At 44.5% G+C, this 22,490-nt stretch overlaps 1 protein-coding gene across 4 annotated transcripts in view; it reads right to left on the bottom strand.

The window, feature by feature from the left end:
- Nucleotides 1-22,150, bottom strand: part of Tpst1 (tyrosylprotein sulfotransferase 1) — an 83,307-nt gene extending 61,157 nt beyond the window's left edge. The window contains exons 1-2 of one of the 4 annotated variants that reach the window (XM_029566492.1): nucleotides 21,928-22,150; nucleotides 18,085-18,275 (exon numbers count right to left, since the gene is read on the bottom strand). The gene's annotated coding sequence lies outside the window, so the exon portion shown is untranslated. The remainder of the gene's footprint in view (nucleotides 1-18,084; nucleotides 18,276-21,927) is intronic. The other 3 variants (XM_017799662.2, XM_008839146.3, XM_008839147.3) reach the window with 3 other exon arrangements.
- Between the last annotated feature and the right edge of the window lie 340 nt (nucleotides 22,151-22,490).

Here is a 22,490-nt window from a genome sequence, read left to right on the forward strand (position 1 = left end):
GTTGGTGCAACTGCACAAAGGAGGCAAGAAAGGTCCCAGGAGAAGGCTGTGTGGTGCACGTTTATAACCCTAGTACTCAGAAACAGAGCAGGTGAAATGTTGGGAGGGAAGGGAAATGGAAATAGGAGGAAAAGGGAGGGGAAAAGGAGGGAAAGGGAAGGGAAGGGGAAGGGATGGGGAAGGGAAGGGGAAGGGAGAGGGAGACAGAGACAGGTAGACCTCTGTGAGTTCAAGGTCTGGTCTACATAGTGAGTTCCAGGTCAGCTGGGGCTATAGGGAGATCCTGTCTCAAAAAGACCAAAAGACCAAAACAAATATGGGTATACTTTAAAGCTGTTTACACAAAAACAAATATATAATGGCTGTCTTATAACTATAAAAAGTATAGTGTGCATACATGCAGTAATAACCAAGTTCATGTACATGTCATGTCCACACAGGCAAGTTTACACAGGCAGACAACAGCATGCAGAAGTAAGGATTTAACTGCCAATGGGTGATGTGAGGTTTTAATGAAAATGTTCTGAGGTTGGACCACTGTCATGGTTGCACAACTTTATAAAATCTAATAAAATCACTGAATTGTACTCAAACAATGGGTGAGTTTTATGATATACAAATCATACCTCAACACAGCTGTTTTCATAAAAAGAATACATAACTAGAAAAATATTTTAATAGTCTCAGTGGGCTACCCCAACTGCTATCTGGTTTTCATTTTTTCATGTTTTCAATCGTTTTGATGCCTCTGAGTCCATACTATCGTGTCAGGCACTACACAGAGTTTCAATCAAGAATTGTGGAGCATAGGTTGAGATTAAAAGATTGGCTTAATGAGAAAAGACTGCAAAGAAGAAAAGCATTAATTAAGATAACTGGTAGCAATGCAGCATTACAATGTCTAAAGAGGAAACTGTATCCATTACATGGAAGGCACATTTGTAAAGTTATCCCAGTATTCAATTAAAAGGGGAGTGTTCAAAAAGAAAAAAAAAAAAAAAAAAAAACAAAGGCAAGAAGACAAGAACACAAAAAACAGAATTAGGATTCAACACTAGAACAGCAACATTCTTATGATGAAACAAAAACTGTATTACAAGAAAAAAAAAAGTCCCTCCTAACCTAGAAAAAGACAGTAGTCTATAGAGCTGAGGGCCTGCTTTAGCCAAACAGCAAGAGGCCCAGTCTGGATGTAGCTGGGCAATTTTATGCTTGTAGGAAATAATCCTGCAGGATATCAAATAAGTCGAGAACCAAAGGGCCAAATAACAAGCTGGGATGAAGTGCTCGACACATGATGCTTTATTTATTTTTATCTTTATTTTTTATTTTTTTGACAAAGTTTCCCTGTAGCCCCAGCTGGCCTAGAACTCACTATGTAGACCAGGCTGGCCTCAAACTTACAGAGATCCCTCTGTTTCTGCCTCCTGTGTGCTGGGATTAAAGTTATGTACCACCATGCCTGGCCACACCTTTACTTTTCAAATAAGCTATTATGAATGTGTGTATTACTTTTCTAAGTTGGAAAAGATAATTTTTCAAAGATTTTTATTTACATGTCTAAGTGTATGCCACATGAATGCAATGTAGCTGGAGGCCTGAAGAAGGCATCAGATCCCCTGGAGCTTGACTTACAGGTGGCTGTGAGCCACCCAGTATGGCTGTTGGGAACTGAACTCAGGTTCTCTGGAAGTGCTCTTAGCTGTTGAGCTATCTTTCCAACCTCAAAATCAATATTTTAAATAGTAACAGCTTTTTCTCTTTTTCAATATGAGTGTGTGTTACATGTGTGCATGTTTGAGGATGTGGGTGTGTACTTGTGCATGTGCATGTGCATGTGCAGACTAGGGTATCAACACTGGGTATCATCCTCAGGAATACCACCCATCTCCTTTGAGGCAGGATCTCCCATTGGCCTGGAACTCACCAATTCAGCTAGATGGTCTGCCATTGAGCCCTGGAGATCTACTCATTTCTGCCTCTCCAGCACTGGGATTACAAGTGTACACCATCATGCCCAGCATTTTCACATGGGTTCTAGGACTCAAAATCAGATCTTTGTGCTTGCTAGCCAAGCACTTTACTGACTAGGCCATGCCCCCCTCCCCCAGTTCAGGTGGCACTTTTAAAGTGGCACTTGGGCTAAGATTTGAAGAGTGAGTAGGAGTTAGGCAGTATGAAGTGAAGAGCATTCCAGACACAAGTGCTTGGAATGAGAAGGGATTTGAAAGCTGGCAAGAAGAAAAACCAAAAGAGGCCAATGTAGCTCTGAGGCAGGGCGAGAGAAAAGAAAACAAGAAACCGGACAGAAGCTGGAACACAAATCTTATGGCTCAAGTTAGGGACGTGAAATTTTACTCAAATGTCACTGATTTAAAAGATTTTAAGGTGGCCCACACCTTTAGTTCTAGCATTCTATATAGTGAGTTCCAGGCTAGCCAGGGCTACAGGGAGACCCTGTCTCAAAAAAAAGGGGGCTGGAGAGATGGCTCAGCGGTTAAGAGCACTGACTGCTCTTGCAGAGGGCCCGGGTTCAATTCCCAGTACCCACATGGCGGCTACAAACCATTCTTAACTCCAGTTCCAGGGAAATACAAAGGCCTCTTCTGACCTCCGCGGCATTGCATGACATGGGTACACTTACATACATGCAGAATACACTCATACACATAAAATAAAAATAATAAAGAAAGTATTTTTTAAAAGACCCCCCCAAAAAAAAAGATTTTAAGCAAGGAGTTACTTGATCTAATTTAAGTTTATAAAATCTCATTCTAGTGAAAAAATAATCTTGCAGCTCTCAAGTGCCTATAACTCCAGCTCCAGGGGATTTGACAGTCTCTTTTGGACTCTGCAGGCACAGCCCTCAAGTGCATATACCCCTCATATACGTAATAAAAAATTTAAAAATCTAGAAGAAAAACTATTACAATGCTGTGGGGATGATGCCAACCTAAAATGACCACCAGAAAGATAGACTCTCTGAAAAGCTGAGCTTATTTGGAACTATCAGGGGGCTGCAACCCAGGGTTCATTTGTTACGGCATAACAGTACCTCCAAGAGCACTGGGATAAAGGGAAAGATTTTAAAGATGGGGGTGGCTGGGGAGGTGGCTCAGATGGTAAAGTGCTTGCCTTGAAAGCATGAGGACCTGAGCTCAACTTTGTGAGCTCTCTGTTCACAGTGGAAGCAGAGAGTGGACTCCCCAAATTTGTTTTCTCTGACCTCTGTACACACTTGTGTACATATGTATTAGAACACCACAATAATTAATTCAATTTTTTTGGTCTTTTTTGAGACAGGGTCTCCCCGTAGCCCCAGCTGTCCTGGAACGCTCTATGTAGACCAGGCTGGCCTTGAACTCACAGAGATCCGCCTGCCTCTGCCTCCCAGTGCTGGGATTAAAGACGTGTGCCCCCACACCCGGCTAATTAATTCAATTTTAAATGTAGGGCACATGCTCACCATTTGTTTGTAATCCCAACACTAGGAGGTGGGGAGAATCAGGACCTCTGGCCAGCCTGCATAACATACTTGGTGAGCAAAGGTGGATGGCACCTGAGGAAGACACCTGAAGTTGCCTCTGGCCTCCACATGCACACACACCCACATGTACACTGCACATGCCCAAACACATACACATACGTGCAAGTGTACACACAGACACACACACCCACACACAAATGGGAGCAATCCAGGCAAGTCAGTTGAAGCAGACCACTGGTTATAGGAGCTTGTCACAAAAACTGACATTAGCTCATTAGTAGAGACAAGGCATCCTCCAAAGGTATGGAATGCTGCAGTTTTGAGGAATTCCTTGCATAAGTCCTGTGACAGGCATATGTGCATAAGAACCCTTCCCGCCTTCTCTGGCCTCCTGGCTCCATTTTGTTAAGTTTGACATCAGTGCCTTTATTTTGATACTGATGGGTTTCAAAAGGACAATGTATACTGCCATAAAAATAGTTGTACAGAGGCAGGAGATATCTCTGAGTTCCAGGCCAGCTGCAGGAATGTACTCAGTTGGTAGAATGCTGGCCTAGTATGCATGAAGCCCTAGGTACTATGCCTAGCACTACATAAACCAGGCACGGTGGTACATGCCTGAATCCCAGAACTTAGAAGGTAGAGACAAGAGGATCAGAAGTTCAAAGCTAGCCTTGGCTAGATGAGACCCTGTCTCAAACAATAAACAAAAAAGTCATAGAACTGTGTACCCCAAAAGTCAGTTTTTGAGTTTTTAGGTTTCGAGAGGTTTTTTTTTTTTAAGATTTTTATTATTTTTTAATTATGTGTACGTTGTATGTATGTCTGTGTGTGTATGTATTTGTTCATGCGACTGTAGGGCCCACGGAGTCCAGAAGAATCCCCTGGAGGTAGAGTTACAGGCAGCTGTGAGCCACCTGATGTGGGTGCTAGGCACTAAATTTGGGTCCTCTGCAACAGCAGCAAGTTCTCTTAACCACTGAGCCATCTCTCCAGCCCTTGGTTTTTATTTTTAATCAAGAGAAATTTGGTGGAAAACATGATGCCTCTCATGGAAAACACAATGGAGGATCTAGGTCAGGAGGCTGTGAATCTTCCATTTGCTAAGTAATGTTTCTGATCAAACACTACTCAGTGGCCACAGATTTGGTAGCAATGTGAGCATATGAAGTGAATAATGAATTTTGTTGAGGCTGACAGAGAAATGATTCTTTAAAAAGTCATAATATCAGGGGGCTGTAGAGATAGCTCAGTGGTTAAGAACACTGGTTGTTCTTGCAGAAGACCCAGGTTCGGATCCCAGCACCCACATGGTAGCTAACAACTGTCCATAACTCCAGTTCCAGGGGATCCAACAGCCTCTTCTGTGCTCTGTGAGCATTGCATAACACAGATGCACTTACCTACATGTAGGTAATACATGAATACACATAAAATAAAAATAATAAATAAAATATATATTTTTTAAAGTTATCATATCATACCAGGTGTGGTGGCACATGCCTTTAATCCCAGCACTCAGGAGGCAGAGGCAGGTAGATCTCTTTGAGTTCAAGGCCAGCCTGGTCTACATAGTGAGTTCCAGGACAGCTGGGGATACAGGGAGACCCTGTCTCAAAAAGACAAAAAAAAAAAAAAAAATCTCATATCTTCTACCTTACAAACTTGTCCATGAAATGTAAAATCACTGACATCTGATGGAGCACACTCAACTCAGTGAAACAGGGCAGAGCTTTGAGGTGTTACTCAGAAGTAATGCTCTAACACACGCCTCTTGTTTTGTGTTGTACAAGCACATTACATGAGAGCAGAGAAGCAAACCTATAAAGAAGTATTCTGAACTGCCAAAGCTTTTTGATAAAATTTTACACTGTTCATATTTTAAACTATGTTTAACTTGCTCCCTTCTAAAGCCTATTATAATTTAATAGGTGATAGATGACTCAATTTCTTTCAAAAATTACCTTAGCACAATTTAGAAGCCAACTATAGGCTGTGGGTGCTGCTCAGAGGCAGAATAATTTGCCTAGTATGCACAAGCCCTTGGCTTCCATCCCCAGGGAGGGTAAAAATAGTTATAAGAAACAAATATCTCCCTATCAAAAATTAACCTGGTGTCTTAGTTTGTTCTCTATTGCTGTGACAAAACACTCTGACCAGTACCAACTTGGGGAGGAAAGGGTTTATTTGTCTTACATCTCCCAGGTTGCACCCATTCATCAGGGAGACCAAGGTAGGAACTCAGGGCAGGAACCTGGAGGCAGGAGCTGGAGCACAGGCCATGGAGGAACGCTGCTTACAGGCTTGCTCCCTGGGCTCCTGCTCAGCCTGCTTTCTTATGCAACACAGGCCTACCTGCCCAGGGGTGGCACCACCCACAGTGAGCTGGGCCGTCCCACATCACTCATCAAGAAGATGCCCTTCAGACATGGCCACAGGCCAGTCCAATAGAGGCAATTCCCCGATTGAGGCTCCCTCAACCCAGGTGTGTCAAGTTGACATTAAAGCTATCCAGCACACCTGGTAAGGCCAGGCATGGTGGCATGTGCCTTTAATCCCAGCACTCAGGAGGCAGAGGCAGGTGGGTCTCTGTGAGACTGAGGCCAGCCTGGTCTATATAGTGAGTTCCAGACCAGCTGGGGATAAAGGGAGACCCTGTCACAAAAAACAAAAAACAAACAAAAAACAAAAAATTAGCATGGTGGACCACATACATACTTGGGAGGCTGAGGCAGAAGGATCAGGAGTTCACATCCATTTTCAGCTACATAAGCATCTGGGACCAGCCTGAGCTAGAGACCCTATCTCAAAAAGAAACAAACAAACAAACAAACAAATAATAAATAAATAAATAAAGTTAATATGATTGATGTCTACAGTAATGCATATCATCACCAATTTCCCATTAAAATACCCCAGACTCCAAGTTCTGAGCATACTGGCACACTCCAATCCAGTTTCTCCTACCATACTCACACACTGTTCCCTCTGATCCCATGCATGGTTCCTGTTCAACAAACAAGCCATCAGCCTTCTGCAGACACCAGCTGATCTCTACTTCAGTTAAGGTTGGAAGGATCACTGGGCTTGCTGGAGAGCCAAGCATACCAAAAATTTTTAAAAAGGGGGACTTCAGCTTCTGCAAAAACATTCTGGTTCCTTTCCATAAACTTTTAAGGCCTCTAGATGTTTCTCAACTGGGAGGCTCACAGGCCCACAGCACAGTAGTGTTCTAGGGCCTCTGGGTCATCTCCTTTTACATGTCCTCAGTGCTTCTCTAAGTCTGACCAATTCTTCAAAGATCACTTTTCATTTTATCTTTCATATTCTACTGCTCCAAAAACGCTACACCCTGAAGCCCAAAGGCTGTTTCTACAAGGCCCTCTATGGCAGCAGGCATGACAGAGAGCCAGCCCTCAGTGCAGGGAGCCTCCAGCAAACTTCAGTCTCTAACCCACTGGACAGCACCTTTCTCTAGATGAGAGATGGTGTCAAGCCTGAGATCCCTACTCACCCCTTGATCTGATTCCTCTCAAACCCTTGGCAAATAACCCTTTAAGAAGAAAGTGCAGAGCTGAGAAGACAGCTCTGTGAATGAAGTACCTGCTACCAAGTGTGAGGACAGGAGTTTGGATCCCCAGAACCTTCATAAAAACTTGGGCAAGGACCTGGAGAGATGACTCAGCAGTTAAGAGCACTAACTGCTCTTGCAGAGGACCTAGGTTTGGTTCCTAGCACCCACATGTTAGCTTACAACCACCTATAACCCCAGCTCTAGGGGACCTGATGCCCTTTTAGCCTCCATGGGCACATGCACTTATGTGCACACACACACACACACACACACACACACACACACACACCCCTTCTTTTTTTTTGAGACAGCGTCTCCTTATATCCCCAGCTGTCCTGGAACTCACTATGTAGACTAGGCTGGCCTCAAACTCACAGAGATATGCCTGCCTCTGCCTCCAAGTGCTGGGATTAAAGGTGTGTGCCACCACACCCCGCTGGACACATACTTTAAAAAAATAAATATAAATCTTTTTAAGGACTTATTTTTACTTTATGTGTGAATATTTTGCCTGCATGTATATATGTGCAACATGTGCAAAACTGGTGCCCTTGGAGGAGGTCAAAAACTTGAGTTGGATCCCCTTACATATCCAACCACAGTGCATATGCAAATATATGTGGATGTTTATGTACACACCCACCCACCCCCCCACCCCCCACACACAGAGGCCTCTTTCCAGTACCTTAAATGCCACATCATGCCTTTTCAAATAAGCAGTGGCAATATTTTCTCAACTGAAGTCTCAGCAAAGCTAAGGCTGGGTAGAACCAGAAGAGAGCTCTTCAATGTTTAGTCTCATTTTTATCTTCACAGGAAAGAAAAGTCACAAAAATACTGTAATAAACATATCTTAGAAATCACTATTAATAGCACTGCTTCATCTTGGCATGCTCTGTCTCAGCAGGCCAAATGACACAGACTCCCAGAAATAAGTAATGCCTTAGAAAGTGCTGACGGTACATTTCTAGACTTAGGTCTTCATGAAACACCCTCTCCCCTCCACCCCCTTTCTTCCCTTTTCAGTGTTTAGAAATCAAATGCAAGGCTCCATACATGCTACATAAGGGAACTGTCCAAGGAAAAGAGAAGATACAAAGCATCACCAATCTCCCTAAAGCTTTTCTTTCTTTCATTAATCATTAGCTTCTCATGGTTAATCATGAACTTCCCTCTCCTATTCATGATGCTAATCAATGTGGCAACAGCAAGGGCCAGTGCCACGCTGACTGTCACCTCGAAGCCACTCTGGCTGGTTTCTCCACCTACTATAGCTTCTAAGCAAAAGGAAAGATAACTGTCACACATGACTGAATTCACCAACAGCTAAGTGTCCAGAGACTAACTCTGAACAATTTTGCCATAGGAAGAAATTTCAAATCTTACCCAAATGAACTTATTATAGCAAGACCCACCCTGAACCAGCTCAGTCAGAGCACTAACATGATAACCTTCTCCTAGCTGCACTATCCAGGAGACAGATCCAATGACAAGCAGCAGACAGCAAGGACATGATACACACAAGTAACAACCTCTGAAAGTCAGCTAGGACTTACCTTCCTAATGGAACAGCTAACTTCAATAAGCCCACAGTCCTGTGGAAAGAGAGCTGCTCAGTGGCTAAGACTGGTCCTAATGTCCAAAACACATGGTGAAACAAGGGCACAAGCTAGAAACTCAATACTTACACACAAAAAAAACTTGTATGTATGAGTATTTTGCCTGCATGTATGCACACACATAAAAAATAAAATTTTTAAAACAATTTTTAACAGTTCAAATGAGGGGCTGAAGGGATGGCTTAGCAGTTAAGAACACTTACTGCTCTTGTAGAGGACCTAGATTCAGTTCCCAGCACCATGTCAGGCTACTCACAGCCACTTGTAACTCTAGCTCCAAGGGATCCAATGTCCTCTTCTTGGCCTCCTCAGGCACATGCACACACATACTGCACACACATACTGCATATAAACACACAGGCATGCATGTAAACACACAGGCACAAATGCATACACATATGCACACACAAGTTAAAATGAAATAACACAAAGTAAACAGTCCAGGTTTCCCACGTCTAACATTCTCAGGCCTGTAAGGAAGGCGGACTGTTGGATGACACGCCTGCTCTAGACTGTTCAAGCTCCACTGTAACCCCTCACAAGCACAAAGCAAATTTGTTCAAACTAATTATTTTCTTTCAGTAACTCAAGTTTATGCCTTTTCTACCAACTTCATAAATTTTGGTATTAAATCTAGAGAAGGGAAAGAGAAGAGGGCACTGAATTAATGAAGCAGAAGCCCGGGGTACTAGAGATGAGAGACCCGAGCTCTCTTGGGTCAACTGGCACTAGATAAACTACTGCTTCATGACTATCTTTTGGCCACAAAAAAGGACAATGGTAATCAAAGTCTTTCACAATAACCAGAGTGGACTTATGAAAGGAAGGAGGATCCGAGAGACAGACGACAAGGAACAGACCTGCAGGATCTCCTTCACAAGATCATCACATGTGGAGAGGATTTCAACACTTTTATTTTACGTGTATAAGTACACTGCCTGCAGGTAAGCAAGTGCACCCATGTCATGCAATGCCCCATGGAGGTCAGAAGAGGATGCTACATCCTCTGGAAGTGGAATTATAGACACTTGTTAGCTGCCATGTGTGTGCTGGGAATCAAACCTGGGTCTTCTGCAAGAGCAGTCAGTATGCTCAACCACTGAACCATTTCTCCAGCCCCCTCAATTTTTTCTTGAGACAAGGTTTAATATAGCTTAGGGTAGCCTCAAACTCACTACTGTAGCCAAGGATGACCTTGAACTTCTGATCTCTACCACCTCCTGGATGCTGGATTGCAAGTGTGGGCCACTGTGCCCAGTTTATGTAGTGCTAGGGATGGAACCCTGGGCTTGGTGAATGCTAGGCAAGCACTCAATCAACTAAGCCAAACTCCTAGCCCTCATGTGGAAGGGCTTCTAAAGAACAGTTGCCAGGGATCCCACATACTGTGGTCCTCATCTTCCACCTTTACCTCCCAGGACCCACCCACTCCAGGCACGACCACCCCTGCTTGTGCTTACCTCTTGTGCTGTGCCCTTTCTCCTTTTTATGCACATCTCCTCAGGGAAGTCTTCTCTGGCTGCTCTTTTCCCATCCTCCAGCTCCAACTGCTTCCCCTTCTGTAACCTCAAATCACTTGGTAAACATCTTGTGTCCACTCATACAGACCACTGCACTGTGGTTAGTTTACTCCACTAGGCTATAATCTCCATTAAAACCTATCATCATCCAGTGTGCTGTGGATACATGAACAGTGGGTAGATATAAAGCCAGGAACCCACAGGTGAACACTCAACCAGAGAAACATCACTTCCTAAATCCCCTAGAGCTCCTATAAAGTCATTTGAAACTAAGCAAATATTCAAACAGTAATTTTTTTAAGTGAAGTGAGAAGCTACAAGTAAACAGAAATGAAAGTAATTTGGAAGCAATGAAAAAGTTTTGCACTTTTAAACATTATCCTCATAGAATTTTTAAATTTTTATTTTCTATAGTTTTGTGTATCAGTGTATTGCCTGCATGTATAAATGCATATGTGTCATGTAGTGCCCACGAAGGTCTGAAGAGGGCATCAGATTCCCTGGAACCGGAGTTACAGATGGTTGTTAGCTGCCATATGGGTGCTGGGAATTGAACCTGAGTCCTCTGCAAAAGCAGGCAGTGCTCTGAATCACTGAACCATCTCTCCACCCCTAGAATTTTTTCAATCAACAAAATAACCACAAAATTGATAACAGGGCAGGTGGGATTGCTCAGTGGGTATAGACAATTGCTGCCAAGCCTGGCAACCTGTGTTCTATTCCCAGGAACCACATTGTGGAAAAAGAACTGATTTCTTCAAGTTGTCCTCTGATCTCCACATATACTCATACATACAAATAAATGATAAAGGTTAAAAAATAAAACAAGTCCACAGCCTCCTAGTGGGCCTCCCTGGCTGAGCCCTCACATTCTTCACTCAGTTCATTCATTGTCTTGACATGTGCACATATACACAACAGTCCCCTGCCTTTTAGTGAGCTTCTCTCAGAAAAGAATCCACACCATAATAGAAGGAAGGCATTTTATGATCCAGCCCAGCCCTCATCTTCCCCTTGACCAAGTTCACCAACCTCACCACCCTCCCTTTCTCTCTCATCTAACTTGGCCTGATTTGCCTGTGCAAGGTTCCATGTCCATGCATAACATGCTCTCATCCAACGTTCAACTTCAAAGCTGCCTTTCCTAGGCAGCTTTCCTGAAAGCCCTCTAGTACATATGACACAGTTGCCCTTAGTGTTGTGCTACCACTCCTTAATGATAGCTGGTTATTTGTCTGCTTCTCCAGTAGACTCTGAGATCCTTAAAAGTGGTATGTTAAAACAATAGTTTATTAGCATCACTTTCTTTAAGAAATAACATGATTACACTGACAGACTTTGTATGGTTGAGAGAATTTGGAAAAGGAGTGAAGAAAATAGGACTTTTTTTTTTTTTTTTGGTCTTTTTGATACAGGGTCTCCCTGTAGCCCCAGCTGTCCTGGAACTCACTTTTTAAACCAGGCTGGTCTTGAACTCACAGAGATCCGCCTGCCTCTGCCTCCTGAGTGCTGGGATTAAAGGTATGCGCCACCATGCCCGGCTGAAAATAGGACTCTTTTAAAAAATAGAATTTATTTTTAATTATACATATGTACATTGTGTCTGTATGTATAGGTATGTGCACATGAGTGTAGGAGCCCTCAGAGGCCAGAAGAGGGCATCAGCTCCCCTGGAGTTGGAATTATAAGCAGTTGTGAGCTTCTGTGGGTGCTGGGAACTGAACTCAGGCCCTCTGCAAGAGTAGAATGCACTCTTCACTGGTGAACCATCTCTCTAGTTAGAGTGAACTAAAAAGTTTCAACTGTCAAGAAGTTAGTAATGGCAATAACTAGTCTGTTGAGTACCTAGAAGGTACTGACAATATCTTGCCCTTCGTGATTTTCTCCATAGCCTACAACATAAAGATTGGCCACTCAACAAGCACTCTACCAACAAGCTAGGCAAGCACTCTACCACTGAGCTAAATCCTCAACCCCAGGGTTTATTTTTAAGAAGAAAGAGTACATGAAGTTATCAGAAAAAAGTGATGGGGAGATATGAGAGGAGTTAGAGGGGAGGGAGTGGGCATGGATTTGATCAAAACATCTTAAATGTATGTATGAAATTCTCAATAAGAATTTCAAGGCCCTGGGTTCAGTCCTCAGTTCCGGAAAAAAAAAATCTTAAAAATAGTGAAATCATAACACTAAACTCATAAGGACCAGTGTAACCTCTCGGGGAGTGTTAGTTACCTAGAGTTTCAGTGAGGAAGTTTTAGTGTGGTCATTCTGTGGTTATTTGTTGAGTGGCCAATCTTTATGTTGTAGGCTATGGAGAAAATCACGAAGGACAAGATATTGTCAGTACCTTCACACTATTCTAGGCCAGGGGCAAGGAAGGGTCATAAGAGCATTAAAGCTATATAATTAGTTTAAAAATGAATCCAAGGCCTAGCACTGTTGTTTACATTATAAACAAGCTGATATAGTGTTAAATGTTCTTGCAATATAAGATCAACTTTGGTTACAAGGCTCCCAGAACATCATCCCCACATCTGTAATCCACTTTTTTTTTCTTTTTCCCAGTTTGTGTGTGGTGTGTGTGTACAAGAGTGTGCATGTTCTCGTGTGCAGGTGCACATGCACATATGTGCATGCATGTGGAGACTCAAAGTTGACACCAGGTGTCTTTCTTGGTAACTCTCTATTTTGTTTTTTTTGTTTTGGTTTTTGTTTGTTTGGGTTTTTTTCTGAAACAGGGTCTCTCTGTAACCCCAGCTGGCCTGGAACTCGCCATGTAGACCAGGCTGGCCTGAACTCACAGAGATCCACCTACCTCTGCCTCCCAAGTGCTAGGATTAAAGGCTTGTGCCACCACACCCGGCTCTACTTTTTTTTGAAGGCAGGGTCTCTCTCGGAGTCCTAGTCTAGCTAACAAATCTGCTCTGGGGATTCCCCATCTGTTGTCTCCAGGTAGCCTGCCTCACTTTTACATGGGTTCTGGGAATCTGAACTCTGGTCCTCACACTTGTGAGGCAAGTGCTTTAGCTGCTGAGTTATCTCCCTAGTCCCTTCTAATCCATTGTTTATTGGTCAGTCTATTACATCTGTGTCTATCAATTAATACTCTCATCAATGTATAAATAAGAATCTTACTTTTATTTTGAAGACTTATGTTTGCTGCAAGAAATAAGAAGGTAGTGTGAGCATATAGTTCAGCAGGCAAAGCACGTGCCATGGAAGTAAGCTACACTAGGCTCAATTTCATGCACTGCAGGGCTAGGGATGGAAACAATGTAAAGGAACACTTTTTAAAAAATATTTCATTTATTAATTTTATTTTATGTGTATGAGTGTATTGTCTGCATGTATGTGAGTACACCCATGTTGTGCAATGCTGTGGAGGTCAGAAGAGGGCTTCGGATTCCCCTGGAACTGGAGTTAAAGACAGTTCATAGACGCTATGTGGGTGCTGGGAATCAAACCCAGGTCCTCTGTAAGAGCAGTCAGTGCTCTTAAGCGCTGAACCATCTCTCTAGCCCCAAGGAATCTCCCCCTCTCTCTCTCTCTCTCTCTCTCTCTCTCTCTCTCTCTCTCTCCAGGGTTTCCTTGTAGCCTGAGCTTTCCTGGAACTCACTATGTAGACGAGGCTGGCCTTGATCTCACAGAGATCCACCTGCCTCTGCCTCTTGAGTGCTGGGATTAAAGGCATGAGTCACCATTCCTGGCCATTTCTTTCTTTTTAAAAGAAAAAAAAAGTTTATATGGAGGCTAGAGAAATGGCTCAACAGTTACAAGCACTGGCTGCTTTTGCAGAGGACCTGGGGTCAGTTCCCAGCACTCATATGGCAGCTAACAACCATCTGTAACTCCAGTTCCCAGGAGATCCAACATCCTCTTGGGGCCTTCCTGGGCACTGCATGCACAAGGTGTACCTACATACATGCAGGCAAAACACTCATATATACAAAACAAAAATAAACACATTTAAAATTTTTTTAAATAAAATTATGTGTAACAATGTAGGTATGTAGGTATGTGCATCACATGTGTGCCTGGTGCCTGCAAAAGGCCAAGAGAAGGTGACCTACCTCCTGGAACTGGAGTTACAGCTGGGTGTGAGCTGCCTGATGTGGGAGCTGAGAACCAAACCTAGGTCCTCTATAAAAGCAGCAGCAAGTGCTCTTAACTGCTGGGTCATCTCTCTGGCCCCATTGTAGTTTTACTTTAGCCTAGTCACTATCCCACGTAAATAGATTCCCTATTTCTATTGTGGGAAATGACTGCTTCTGACTTAGTTACTCCAGTTGAAATTCTGTGATCTTCTCTATGAAAAACTGGGCGTGAAATCGTTCATCAGAAACCACTTTAACAGTTTTTAACAGGCAAAGTGGAATTACCTTATTTCATCTTCTTGCACCTTTCTGAGGTCTCATGACAGAGCATGCCTAACTTTTCTAAGGTAGAAAGCTTCCTTCTGTTCAGTGCTGAATAAATAAAGGCAACCTATGGTAACAACACCTTAAATGTGGATTGTTCTTGCTATGAAATCTGACTTACATTTCAAACATACAGAGCACACAAGTGTGATTCATCATCTGCCTGCCATCATCGACTAGCAGGGGAGAAGACAAGGAGTCCTCCACACCCACAGTGACGAAATGATGAGAGGTCACACAGAAGAGAAGACTAGAGACACACGCCTGGAGTGTCAAAGCTCAGAAAAGGCAGCTCAGAGGAACCACATAGAGAAAGCCTTAGAGTACTAGTCTCTCTAAGAGGAGAGGGGAGAGGGTCAGAAGAGTCATAACAAAAAGCCTTGGCATGGAAGAGAACGTGAGCTCATACTGAGAAAATCGTAAGTAATCAGCTTAGCCTTGGTGAAGAGAAATAACAGGACAAAACAGAGAGAAACAGAATTGTAGTATTTCAGTTACTGGTGACCTAAACAAAGGTACTAAAATACAATGCACAAACCCCTTCTACATAAATGTAAGGCAGGAGGAAGGCTTCTAGGATGGTAGAGTAGGGGCTTGAGAAATCTGCTCTCCACAAAAGTCTCAAGAACATTGGCAAAATGGTCATGATCAACTTTCTCAGAACTCTGAGAATTGGCCAAAGGCTTACAAGAATCCAAGGAATGTTTATACAAGACACTGGATGGTCAGTAAGCAGAGTCTTGTAGCAATTTGACTTGCCCTGCTCTCCTTCCCCAGCTCTGAAGATGTCTTGAAAACCAACAGACCTGGAGCTGGAGAGATGGCTCAGCAGTTAAGAACACTGGCTGTTCTTGCAGAAGACCCAGGTTCGAATCCCAGCACCCACATGGCAGCTAACAACTGTCTGTAACTCCAGTTCCAGGGGATCAAACAGCCTCTTCTGTCCTCCGTGGGCATTGCACAACACGGGTGCACTTACCTACATGCAGGCAATACACACATACACATAAAAAAAATAAAAAATAAGAATAATAAATAAAATTAAAAATTGAAAAAAAAAGAACCAACAGAGAACGTCTCTCACCACTGCCTGACCTGCTGTTCTATATAATCAGGAAATGAAGGCTGGGGTACAGGAGCAAACTACTGGTAGGTACACTGAAGGGGTGTCACAACATACCTGCACAGGCACTCACACACAGCCTCTCAGCAAAGGCTGGGACACTTTCTGGTTCAAAATAGTTAAGAAAACCTGTCCAATTACTAATGGGCTGCTAAACTAATGAGAAGGCACTTCAGTACTCACAAGAACAGGAAACAGAGGCTTAACAAAATTAGGCCCAGAAAGTCACAAAACTAATGACATCAATGAAAAATTTGCAAAGCACTCATACTAAATTATTTTAAATAGTCATTTTTTTTAAACAAAAAAATTATTAGGCACATAAAGTGTCAGGGAAATATAGATGGAAGGGGGCAGGTAGTCAACAGAATCAGTCCTCGAGGAAATCAGGATGTTGGGCTTATTAGACAGACTTAAAACAAGTAAATGAAATTGGGCATGATAGTACACATGTTTAATCCCAGCACTCAGGAGGCAGAGGCAGGCAGATCTTGTAAGATGGAGGCCAGCCTGGTCTACATGGCAAGTCCCTGTCTCAACAACAACAACAACAAAAAGCACCAAATAATGACAGTTCAGTTATCTAGCCTGAAGAAAGAGGGGAAGAGGGAGAAGGGAGAGGGATGGAAGAGGAGGAGGAGAGGAGGACCAGGAACATATTCTTATAATAGGGCACCTTCTTGACCATAGCTATGCTATGTTAAAGTTTAGGCTGACTCTATTCTCTGAAATTATCAGACAGTTGGCCCAGGATATGGGAACACATGCAAGCTGGACTCTGGTTGTCTTGGGAACAGGACAGAGCATCCTAGAGTGTTCCTGCTACCTTCCAATTTATGGCCTCTGTAGGTTATGCTTCGCTTGCTTCTGCAAAACAGTAATTGTTGCTTAATAGAATAGAAATTATTTAGGGGACTCTCCACATGCATGCTTGGGAACCTAAACTTTTCACTCCTGGTTATAGTTTCTCTGTACAAAAAGTATCCCACAACATTTAGAGGTTCCTAAGACACAATGCCATACAACAAAACCCCCCTAGAGGGAACCCTCTTTGTGACCAGTAAAGACAAAATAGAGTAACAGTAAGATTGATAATGTTGGGGCTGGAGAGATAGCTCAGTGGTTAAGAGCATCGACTGCTCTGGCAGAGGACCTGGGTTCGAGTCCCAGCACCCACATGGTGGCTACAAACCATCCTTAACTCCAGTTCCAGGGGAATCTGAAGCCTTCTTCTGACCTCTGTGGAACTGCACATTGCACGACACGAGTGCACTCACATACATGCAGGTAATATACTCATATACATAAAATGAAAATAAAATATTTTTTTAAAAAGATTGATAATGTCAGTTTATGAAAGAGGAGGAAGCTCCATGCAGGTGGGGGATTTGGATGGAAAATTATATTTTCTTACGTACTTCCTTGATAAATGTTTGCTGAAGCTTAACGCTCAATGATTGGCTTCTGTATTCTGCTTGCTTGCCTAGCAACATGATCAATATAAAAAGAGCCACAGTGCTTAGGCTTGGTGCTGCACTCAGACCCTCTAGGAAAGTGTAGCCCAGCCATAATAAATATTTCTTTCTTTCTCTAGACTCACCTGTCTGGCTGTCTGTTTGGGGCATTTGTGGATCCCGGACTATAACAATTCTCAGACCAGTGGGACATCATCTCATTTACCAGCATATGCATAACAGAACTTAGGATCAGCATTTAACTAACCAGACAAACAAATCTCTCTGTGGATTTCAGGAATCCTCTCCACAGCCAGTCTTACCTTTAAAAGTCCCCCAGGTGGTTTTAAAATAGCCTGTGTTGAAAACCACTGGGCCAGGCAATGATAGGACGTGGCCCCTTTCCTTTCACATTCATCCTGCCATCTCTCATACCAGTCTTCAAGAAAAGAGTCAAAAACCCCTTTGGAGGTGGGGTTGGAGAGATGGCTCAGCAGTTAAGAGCACTTGCTGCACAGTCACGAGGACCAGAGTTCCAATCCCAGCACCCAGATAAAAAGCATGGTCTCCTGCAAATGCCTGTAACTGAGGGACTTGACACCCTCTCTGGCCTCTGTGTACCCCCAGGCCTGTACACACACACACACACACACACACACACACACACACACACACACACACGAACATATACTCATACAGGCACATATAAATGAGTATGTATTTTTTAAAAATCCTGTTGGCTACTGGACTTAACCACCAACACTAACTAAACATTGGGAACAGTAAGAAAACACTGTACAACAGGAGAGCGCTGTGGGAAGGAACACAAGAAGAGTCCCCTAACTCAAGGTGAAGAGCAGGGGCAGTGGGAAGAGCAGCTTTCTCTCACCCTCCCCAAGGTGGCGCTCCAGAGCACCCTGGAGTCATTGCTCGATCTTTATCACCATCTGGATTCCACTGCATTGAACCTTCTGTTTCCTTAACTGCTTTCTGCTCTGCTTCATCAAGGACTCAGGATGTGGATAAGCCCATCTCCAGAAGGTCTGGCCAGTTTACTTCACCATGCTAAGGGTTTGGGAACTGGTAACAAATTTTAAGGAAATCAAGTGTTATTATCAACAATGGAAGCAATCCCAGCAGCAGTGTGGAGGAGGAGCTGTTGAACACAGAGCCCAGACGTAAAGAGGCCCATGAGGCTTCAGGAAAGGCACATCCAGCACCTGGGCCAACTTTCTGTGAATGGGATAAAAGGATCTGATGTCACAAGAGGAACATAACACAAGGCAAGAAGAGAAGGTGGTACTAAGATTTTTTTTTTTAAGATTTATTTATTTTTACTTATTTTTACTTTATGTGAATGAGTGTTTTGCCTGCATGTATGTAAGTACACTCAAGTGGTGCAATGCCCATAGAGGCAGAAGAAGGTACTGGGTCTCCTGGAACTGGAGCTGCAGATGGTTGTTAACTGCCATGTGGGTGCTAAGAACTAGACCAAGGTCCTCTGAAAGAACAGCCAATGCTATTAACCATTGAGCCAGCTCTATAGCCCCCTGATTCTAAGATTTCTCTTATTTTTTAAGCTTTATTTTTAATTATGTGTATATATGTGTGTGTGTGTGTGTGTGTGTGTGTGTGTGTGTGTGTGTGTCTAAGTACACATGAGTAAGTGCAGAAGAGGGCATTAGATCTCCTGGAGCTGGAGTTACAGGTGGTTGTGAGCCACCTGATGTAGGTGCTGAGAATCAAACTTGGATCCTCTGCAAGAACACCATGTACTCGTCTCTCCAGCCCCCTGCTTCTAAGGTTTCTAAGATTTGCTTAGGAAGCTGTGGGTAGAAGGAAGAGGAAGGAACAGGGAGCCATGTTTGAAGTGCCAAGGTTATCCAGCAGAGATGAAAAGTGAGACCTGAAATTAAGGGAAATGGGGACTGAATAAACATCTTTGAAAACCATAAACACAAAGGTGCTATTTGAAGTCATGGAAGGAAGCCACATAGATATCAGAGAACGGGGGGGTACCCGCAAAAAACAGAGATACTAAAGGAACAGCTTAATTTGAGAAAAGAGGGAAGCATCAAGGGAAGGGTAGTTTTGTTTTGTTTTGCTGTGGACGGTGGAAACCTGTTTATGCATGCTAAGAGAAAAAGATGAACATGGGGAGAGCAAAGACATAGCCTTAGGAAGGGAGACCCTTCTTCCTGAGATAAAAGCAGAGCTCAGAACCCAATAAGCGCAAGCAATAGGTAAAAATGACAGGTCTTTAAGAACTCAAGCCTACCCACCAATGTCTTCTGTTAAGCAGGAGACAAGCAAAGCCATAAAAAGGCAACAGTCAGAGCAAAGTGGTAGACAGAGGAACAGCAACTTAGTTTCCTAAGAGGTAAACTCAAAGGACCTCTGAGTGCTCCCAGTGAATTTTGGAGTACAAAACCTAAATGGCTCAGTGACTTTCTCTGGCTGCCCTGGGGAGCTCAGGAGCAGGAAAGTGGCTGATCTGGGCTTGAGACCACCAACGCAAATGTAGGGAGAACAGCACAAGGCCCAGGGCAATGCTTTTCTTGGTTGGTTGGCTGATTTGTTTGGGGTTTTTTTCAGACAGGGTCTCAAAATGCAGCCCAGGCTGGTCATGAACTCCTGCTTCAGCTCCCCAGTGCTGAGACTGCAATCCTGTGCTATCCACACCTGTCCCTAGAGCAATGCTTTTATAAAAAATTATTTTTATACCCCAGGCATGGCAGTGCAACACCTTTAATTCCAGCATTCAGGAGGCAGAGGAAGGTGGATCTCTCAGATAGGGGCCAACCTGGTCTTCAGAGCAAGTTCCGGTTCCAGACCAGCTGGGGCAACAGGGAGACCCTGTTTCAAACCCCACCTCTCAAAAATTTAATAAATTTAAAAAACTGTGGACTGGGAACACAGCTCCACAGTAGGGGGCTTGCCCTAGCATATGCAAAGCCCTGAGTTCCATCTCCAGTATCAAAACAAAACAAAACAAAAAAATCCTGCTAACTCTGCCAGAAGAGTGCTGGGAAAGGGGAGGCCAGGTGTGTAATCGCTCCTTAACTCCCATCAACGTCTAGAGAACTGGTCAGGACGGCCAGTTCTAAGCACAGGTGGCCGCTCCAGAAGCCGATTCAAGAAACCCAAAGATGAGGCCCTCTGGCTCCTAAAGGGATGGAACTCATACAGCTTCCTGGATTGTCTTCAACACTGCTTATACACAATGCTACAATGGCTTGAAGGTAGGGGTTCTCCCCTAAAACAAAGGTTGCTAAACACTGTAGGTAAGAGAGAAGGGTATTATTACAAACCTCCTTGAACAGCAGCCTAAATATCCTTTACAAAGGAAATTAACATAATACATGGCACAAAGCTTAACTGAGCTTCTACATACATGCAGTAAGCCATGGATAACTCCATCCCTTTATTATACATGGAGTTCAGTCCCTCCTGCCTTCTCCCACACCATTCTTCAGGTAGAGAGGTCAAAACTCCCAGATTCTAGATTTCTTGCTTCCACCATCCTTAGAGTACAAAAGAGAGAGGAAGTGGCTAACACACTTGATCACCTTCCATGAGCCAGGTCTACTATGTGAGTGACCATGGGCTAGGGCACTTAACACACCAGAGGCACAGTGACCCTAACAGCAAATTATATGTTAAAGATAGCTTATTATTTTATTTATTTATAGAGGGGGTGGTACACACATGCCATAGCACATGTGGAAGTCAGAAGACAATTTCTCCAACTCAGGTAGTCAGGCTTGGTAGCAAGTGCCTTAAACTTCTGTGCCATCCCACCAGCCCCAACCTATTTAATGGATCTAAAGCTGGATGCACTGGCTCATTACTGTTATCCCAATACTTGGAAGGATGAGGCAGAAGGATAGTCAGTAATTCAAGGCCAGCCTGGGCCAGTCAGTTTCAGGCCAGCTTGAGAAAGAGGAGAGGAAGGGGAGGGAGAGAAGATAAGTTGATTGAGTTGGCATCAGGAGAAGGGGAAAGGGTCTGAAAGTTCAAGTGTCCGGGAGAAGAGTTAAGAGCCTGTGGTGATCAAAGTAAGAAGAGGGGGTGACTGAGATGTCTAAGGGTAAGGCACAGGAACCAAACCATGCAGGGAGCAGCAACTGACAGGGAAAAGGGAGTCACAGCATAACAAGCACTGTGGCTCATGCCTGTCATCCAACACCGAGGAGGCTGAAGCAAGAGGAATGCCATCAGCTTGGGCTACAAAGTGAGTTCGAGGCCAGCCTTGGATACACAATGAGGTGAGTTCAAGGCCAACCAGGGCTATACAGTGAGCTCGAGGCTACCCTGGGCTACAGAGTGAGTTTGAAGCTAATCAGGTCTAATCAGTAAAGTGAGTCCGAGATCAACCTAAGCTATGCATTGAATTCAGGGCCAGCCTGGGCTACATAGTGAATTCGAGGCCAGCCTGAGCTACACAGTGAATTCGAGGCCAGCCTGGGCTATACAGTGAGACTGTCCCAAAAAAGCAGGGGGGGGGGTCTCAAAATAAGGGGGTCACGGTCTCGCTCTGGCTAGAGATGCAGGAGGAGCATATGCAGGTGCGGCGGAGTGAGGTGTAAGGAGAGTCGGATGCATGCGGGACAGACAGGGCAGCAGCGCCCTGGAACGCGAGGGAAGAGAGGCGGGCGATGGGGGATGGAGGACAGCCGCGGGATGCAGGATGGAGGCGGCCGGGGTTCGGCGCCGGAGCACAGCCCCTTACCTGCGATGGCTGAGGCGCCTCCGCGCCACCGCGTCAGCATCCTGGGCTTCGGCCGCTTCTCTCGATACTCTAGCTGGGGGCCATGGGGCCCGTCCTGGAAGCGCGTCCTCACCGCCAGCGTCGGCCGGCCGAGCACCACCTAGATGCTTACCCGCGGCCGCCTCAGCAGCGACTAGCAGCGGTTGCTGCCTCAGCGCCTGCCGCCCGCCTCCGAGCGGTCGCAGGACCTCACGCGCACCACGATTGGTTGCCCCGAGCCCGGCTGCACGATGTATTGGCTTCTCTGATTCGTTGGTTCTGGGAGGAGGCGGGGTTTGGGAGTGTGCTGGTCAGGCAGGCGCTGAGGGGCGGGGTCTGACGGCGTGGCCTACCTTCGGCGCGCTCCCGCGTGGGAACTCCCCAGCCGCTATCTGCAGGGGCGGGTAGTTGCCAGAGCAACGGAGCGCGTGGCCTAACTGGAGGCGAGCCAGGAGGACCAGCTTGGAACGTTAGCTGGCCACGAAGGCCTTCATCCCTGAAACCCTGCCAGGGACGAGCAAATGAACTTTCCTGGGAAGTCCCTC

Source organism: Nannospalax galili, unplaced genomic scaffold (genome assembly GCF_000622305.1).
Source record: "Nannospalax galili isolate Female #2095 unplaced genomic scaffold, S.galili_v1.0 scaffold899, whole genome shotgun sequence".
Taxonomy (NCBI): Eukaryota; Metazoa; Chordata; class Mammalia; order Rodentia; family Spalacidae; genus Nannospalax; species Nannospalax galili.